The 7240-nt window shown below is 38.9% G+C and overlaps 1 non-coding gene across 1 annotated transcript; it reads left to right on the top strand.

Moving 5' to 3' along the window:
- The first annotated feature begins 6160 nt into the window (after positions 1-6160).
- LOC120105331 lies at positions 6161-6266 on the top strand. Its single transcript, XR_005507711.1, has one exon. It is a non-coding gene; the product is annotated as a small nucleolar RNA R71 (small nucleolar RNA).
- Positions 6267-7240: the final 974 nt, after the last annotated feature.

The following is a 7240-nucleotide window of genomic DNA, read 5'->3' as shown; positions in this document are numbered from 1 at the left end:
CCCTTTTAGAGTTTTCCATGCTGAACCTTTTCAGCACTTCCTCTATGTACATTTTCTGTGATAGGCCAAGTATCCTTTTAGATCTATCTCTATAGACCTTTATTCCCAAAATATAGGATGCTTCCCCAAGATCTTTCATGGAGAACTCTTTTGACAACTAGACCTTGACCGAGGTTAGCATGGGAATATCATTTCCTATCAGGAGGATGTCGTCCACGTACAGTATGAGAAATACGACAGCACTCCCACTAACCTTTTTGTAAACACACGGTTTCTCTTCATTTTTGATGAAATCAAACGTTTTGATTGCATCATCGAAACGAGTGTTCCAACTTCGAGATGCTTGCTTTAGTCCATAGATGGACCTTTGCAGCTTGCAGACCTTGTAATCTCCATCACTGAAAGTGAAACCCAAAGGCTGTTCCATATAGATAACTTCATCAAGATATCCATTCAGGAAAGCAGTTTTCACATCCATCTGCCAGATTTCATAATCATGAAATGCTGCAATGGCAAGCAATGTTCGGATGGATTTTAGCATGGCTACAGGTGAAAAGGTCTCCTGATAGTCAATGCCTTCGCGTTGACTATACCCTTTCGCCACTAGCCTTGCTTTATAGGTCTCTACCTATCCATCCGAACCTATCTTCCTTTTGTAGATCTATTTGCATCCAATAGGTACAATACCTTCTGGTAGATCTACTAAGGTCCAGACTTGGTTTTGGGATATCTGATATCGCCTCGTTGTAGGTTTTGGGATCTTGTATGTGATCCCTATCTCCCACTAGGAACATTTCCTCAGTATCCTCTTCTAGTATTGATCGATTCTTTCAATTTTGAAAATAACCCACGCAATAGCACGTATCCTGTAGGACAGTGATTACGGGTGTCGGTCCACAGGGATTGGAGACAAGTTATTTTTTCTAATTAAATAATTACTTCAAAAAGGATAAGCTAGAGTAAATGATAAAAACATAAGAATTAATATGGGTGTAGTAGTATGAATTATCTATGGAGAGAGGTGTTTAGGGCTAGAATCCACCGATGGATTCGTAAGTGTGATGCTTTCAATGACTTAGATGCGTGTATGATCTGATTGCTCTTAACTGCAAGTTAGGGCAATCATACAAAAAGCTGAAATCTAACCCACAGTATGAGTCATCTAAGCCTGGCACAAACCATCTTTTCTAAGGATAGGCATGGTCTGTCCTATTTAGCATGATTCATCTGATGATTAATTTTTCAAAGATAAATCCGATAGTTGCATAGCAATCTCTTCCAAACCACAGGTATTGGATTCAATTTCGATAAACTAGATTAATTCATGCAAAGACTTTCTACAAGATAAACATCTTACATAAATTAAACAAGACATTTTAAGATCATAATTTCATTGAGTATGCAACTGTCTTACAACGCTAAAAATCAAAGAAATGCAACACAAATACTCATCCATGGCTTCATCAAACCCCTAAACCAGGATTCAGCCACTCATGATGCTCGGCGACTTTGATCGGCTTGCTGAGATGCTCCACGCCATCCGCATCATTTTCTTTCACTAATTGATCCGCTCCCAGCCTCCCTTCATTCTTTTTTTTTATTTCTTTTCTCTCCCGAACAGAGGCTCCTCCTCTGTTTTTTTTTTACCGTCGCCCCCCTTCTCCCTCTTCTTCATCTTGCTCTTATAGATCGCCGAAGGCCGGTGATGGATCCCCAGCGAGGAGGAGGGCGTGATGCTGATGGGAATGATCTCGGCGGAGGCTTAATTTCTGTTGCATGTGAGATCGCTGGAAAAGGGCGTGATCGTTGGATGCGGCTGGAACGGACTGATGGCGGAGGAGCTGGATCGTTGATTGCAGCCGGCTGGGATTGGGAGACTGGGATGGGATCCGGATGCGCCACGGGCGGAGGAGGAGGCGGAGACGCTGGGATTTCGACGCGGCTTGGGTCGCTGATCTTGGAGGAGAAGACGCCGCACGCGGTTGATGGCGGAAGACTCGGGGACGATGACGACGTTGGGGCGTTCGGCTGGGACGAGCTTCTTTGATCGCGCGGGGGAGGATTGCATTGCAGGAGAGGAGGAAGAGGCGCCGCGGGATCCGGTCGGTGATGGCGGAGAGAGGTGGCCGACTGCGGGAGGAAGAACATAAACAGTGGATTCCCAATTTTTTATTTTTTTATTTTTTATTTTTATTTATTTATTATGTATTATTTATTTTTTCTCTAACACTGTTCACATGAACAGTGTTTTCATGAACACTGTTCATATGAACAGTGTTTTCGGCATTTTGGTTTTTTTTTTTTTTTTAACACTGTTCATATGAACAGTGTTTTAACTGGACACTGTTCATATGAACAGTGAATCGTGAATATTTAGTTATTATTATTATTATAAATTTTATATGAAGGCAGGTAACGAATTGGTTGGGAATTGACTTTGGATTTGAGGTGGGTCATGATCGTTGATTTGCTTAAACTTGTTCTCGAGCCCAATGTCTTCCAAATTTAATTATTGCTAAACTGCTTCAGACTGGACTCAACAGGGCTAAAAGCAGGATCGTGACTTAATAAGAGGGTTAATCAAATATTTTTCTATACAATTATAACTTTTAATCTAATCAAGACCAAAGCCCATTTAATTATAACCTTAGCCGGGTCAACACAATCTCCTTATATGTTTTTCTGTAGTTTTCATTAAAGATTGCAATCAAGAGAGAGACAAGTTCAGAATCTGGTTTAAGAAAAGAATTATTTACCTCTTACCATAATTTAAATTTAATTCAATGTTTATTCAATTTCATGGTAAAATATGTATTTATCAGTTTAAAAATATTGATAAGTGCTATGGAAAGATAACTAAATTATAAATTATTAAGCACTTATCACACCCCCAAACCTATGTTTTGCTAGTCTTCGAGCAAAATGAAATTAAAGAAAAGCTCTAACTCACTTTCGCAGGCATCGCGATTGCATTTACCATATGCAACAAGGCTTTAAACCCCTAGGTTACCCTAGTGGACGAGTTATAGTCTCGTGAGGGTTTCCAGTGAAGATACCCACAAACTTCAATATCATTTATTGTTATGATTAATTTGTTGTTGTTGTTGTTGTTGTTTTTTTTTTTTTTTATTTGATTGATGAAACTTCAAATTCCAAGTGCATACTAGCTAGAAAAAAAAATTTTTTAATTAAAATCTAATTTAAGATACATAAATGATAAGAATTTCAAAGCACACACGGTTTTATTTACTAAGTCAGTCCAAATTCTAGATTAGTATGCAATCTAAGTTAAAGTCATTAAGTTTCCGTTTAGGGAGTTGTAAGACTTATTTATACTGGAGTGCTCGGTGAAATCTGGACCGTACACAAGCTAAGGGTTCGGATCTCCAAAATATTGTTAATACTAGTAGTTTCCAAGGATTGGTCGAAAAGACCTACTCACTGATTCAAAATCATCTTATCTGCAGGATTTCGAGAGTTGTGGATGTTTACTTTAGTACCTCACGGGCTTTATCTGTAATATTCCAGTTTACTCGAATTTTTACAACGATGGCTTTCACACTATTGTCTTTTCGGTCAATACAACATTTTTTTTCTTTTTTTTTCTAAAGAAAGATATATAAATTGTGCACTTTTACTCTTGTGGTGATTTCTCCGTGTAACTAGCAATCAGTCGACAACTCTCACACCAGTTGGCATAAGGTGTCGGACATCAAGACTCCCCTACGGACTTATGCTCGGAGTCCTCATCACAAGCCCACTTGATCTTTGACAATAGGTAGCCCTTTTCGATGTTCCTGACTAAATCCATTTTTATTGATGTTTTTTTTTTTTTGGATCAGATAAGTATGATTCATCAGGGTCCAAGGTTGCTACCATACTCTCAACATAATGTCGAGCCTAGACCTTAGAAGAGTCGGCCAGTGTGTAGTGAAATTCCAAAGTATCAATTAGCTTACAACTCCCTAAGAGAGACTTAATAAAAAGAACTTAAATTTGTATTACTTCCCACTAGTCATTGGGCTTCTTAGATTTTATATACCTTGTGTGTTTATCATTCTCGCATAAATGTATATAAATTAGGATTTTTTTTTTAACAAAAACTTTTTTTAATAACTTTTTTTTTATTTTATAAAAAATGAAAATAAACACATTTTTTTAAAAAAATATTTTTATTTTTTATTTTTTTAAAAAAAATGATTTTTTATATTATTATTTTTTATTATTTATTATTATTTTTTTTATTTTTATTTTTTATTTTTTTTTTTGGGATGAAAATCAAGATGAATACCTCCAAACCTAAACCTAACATTGTCCTCAATGTTAAGAAATAATCTAAGAGAATTGGGTTGCCTCCCAACAAGCGCTAAGTTTATTGTCTTCAGCCAGACATAGTGAGATAGTTTTTGCATCTCCTTCTATGAGGTCATCTATTTTGTCTATCATAAAACAGTCAATTTCCCTTGCAGGTTGGTCGGCCGCATTGAACACATTAATTTTTACCTTCATATTCCCAAATGATATGTTCATTACCCCTGTTCTACAATTGATGCACGCATTGGCTGTTGCTAAAAAGGGCCGCCCAAGGATAACAGGGGTTTGTTTCTTAGGATTAGGTTCATGTTCTATATCAAGGACAATGAAATCTACTGGAAAATAGAATTTGTCTACCTTGACAAGAACATCTTCAATTATCCCACGTAGTGTTTTTACAGATCGATCAGCCAATTGAAGGGATACCGAGGTTGGTTTTAACTCACCTAACCCAAGTTTCTCATAAACTGAATAAGGTAAAAGGTTGACACTTGCCCCTAGATCTAAGAGTGCTCGATCAATGAAATTATTTCCTAAGACACAGGAGATGGTGGGAGCACCAGGATCTTTGAATTTCGGAGGGGTGTTGTGTTGGAGAATAGAACTCACTTGATAAGTTAGGAAGACCTTTTTAGGCACATGTGTCCTAGATTTTCGCTTTTGTGTGCAAAGGTCTTTGAGGAATTTGGCATAGGAGGGAACTTGTCTAATAGCATCAAGAAGCGGAAGGTTGATTTTCACTTGTTTGAAAACCTCCATTATTTCCTCTAGTGAAGTTCCCTTTTTGCCAAAGGGAGAGGGTGAATTAAGAGCTTCAGGATATGGGGCCTTTGCGATATGAGTTTTGGCAGAAGGTGGACTAGGTGAAGAAGAAGAAGAAGGTTTTTCATTTGACACATTTATATCCTCTTCTTCATCGTCCTTATTGTTGTCCTCCCTAATCTTATTGTCTACTACACGTCCACTCCTTAGGGTAGTCAAAGCATTGGCTTGTTCATGATGAATTGCATTTAGTTGATTTTCTTGAGCCATGTATTGTCCCCTAGGATTACTTAGTGGTTGGCTTGGAAGCTTTCCTTCCTCTTGCTTGTTTAGTGCATTAGCTAGTTGACCCATTTGGGATTCTAGCTTGGCGATTGATTGCATATGAGAGTGCACTAATTGTGTAATGGTTTCCAAATCTTGAAGGGCGTTCAACACTTTCTCCTCAAAGGCTGTGTTTCTTTGGGGTGGAGGAGGAGTGTGTTGAAATTGAGTCGAGGGATGGTAGGGATGAATATTTTGTGGAGTTTGAAAATTCTGAGGGTTTGGAAAGTTTTGGGAATAAGGTTGGGCAGTATTCGAAGCTTGCTGCTTCCAAGAAAAGTTTGGATGATTTCGCCATCCCGGGTTATAGGTATTGAAAAATGGGTCATTACCCGGTCTAGGCAGTGTTTGAGCAGCATTGATGTGTTCTTGCACGAGTTCGGGGAATTGGGGCGCTGAAGGGCACTCATGAATAGGGTGGGATGGGCTAGAACAAATAGTACACACTTGTGCTTGGGAAGAGTTCATGTAATGCCCACCTATCATCAGTTGGTCAATCTTATGGGACAATGCATCTACCTTGCTAGACAGGTCCATAGAATGACTTATTTCACAAATGGTCCCTTTTCTTTGAGAACTCGGGGGTGCTTGACGAGAACATGAAGCATGGTGGAGGGAGTTTTCATTTAGATTTTCAAATAATTTCCTTGCTTCATGCTCATTTTGAAGCATGAATGTCCCCCCACATGCGGCATCAATCATCTGACAGTTTCGTTCAGTCAATCCGTCATAGAAGCATTGCACTAGCTGCCACATAGGTATTTGATGATGTGGGCATTTACAGATTAGGTCCCAAAATCTCTCCCAAGTTTCATGAAATTCTTCTCCCTCAGTTTGGGAGAAGCTTGTGATAGCACGTATAAACTGGTTCGTTCTTCCTATGGAAAAGTATTTTTTTAAGAATTCTTGTTGCATTTGGCCCCAGAAATGAATCGAGTTGGCTTCTAAAGAATTCAACCATTGCTTGGCTCTATCTTTAAGGGAGAAGGGGAATAATCTAAGTTTCAGAGCATCATCAGTGAAATTCTGAATCTTGACAGTGGTGCAAATCTCAAAGAATTCATCTAGGTGTTTATATGGATCTTCATTGGTGAGCCCATAAAAAGATGGAAGCATTTGGATCACACTAGACTTTATTTCATATTGTACAGCTGCTACCTCAGGTAATCGAATGCAAGATGGGGAAGTGTAAATAGTGGGAGTAAAGTATTCCCTCAGGAGTTTGGGTTATTCTTCAGCCATCTTAAGAGATGGGGATGATCCTAATGTTTTGATCTTAGCTCGAATGTTCCTAAGGGTTCGTTCTATTTCAGGGTCAAAAGGTAATAGGTTTTGTACTCTAGAACGACTACCGTGCATATACTAGTACTCGATTAATCAAGTATGCAATAAAAGAGAAAAGCATATCAATCCTAGTCTTTGTCCTAAAATCACTAGACAGCTCCTAACTGGTTTGAAGAGGGCACCTAAGCCTCCAATTCGGTCTAATGAACCGAGTTGACCAGGTAAGCTCCCAGGTAAGTGGAGGGGTCACGATGCGTTCGCAAAGGTCCCACTTAAAATCCACTTGCCTCGAACAGATGAACTGTCTTCCTTATAGGGACAAAGCTTGCCTAGACATCAACTAAGCCACAGAGCGAAATTGATGCAACTTTCGGTGATCTTCATCCTATTGAGCTCGAATGTCCCTAGGAGCCAATATCTAATTGATTTTAATTAAAGTGACACTATGTGAGATTGAGTTCACCTAAGTTGGGCAAGAGTCCGGTGATGAAATCCGGCTCTTATCTTGTTGGGGTGATTGCCCTTACTATGTACAGATTGATTTGTGTATGTGTAT

Source organism: Phoenix dactylifera, unplaced genomic scaffold, assembly GCF_009389715.1.
Source record: "Phoenix dactylifera cultivar Barhee BC4 unplaced genomic scaffold, palm_55x_up_171113_PBpolish2nd_filt_p 000258F, whole genome shotgun sequence".
In the NCBI taxonomy this organism is placed as follows: domain Eukaryota; kingdom Viridiplantae; phylum Streptophyta; class Magnoliopsida; order Arecales; family Arecaceae; genus Phoenix; species Phoenix dactylifera.
The sequence above is the reverse complement of the archived record's forward strand: the minus strand, read 5'-3'. Positions and strand labels throughout refer to the sequence as shown.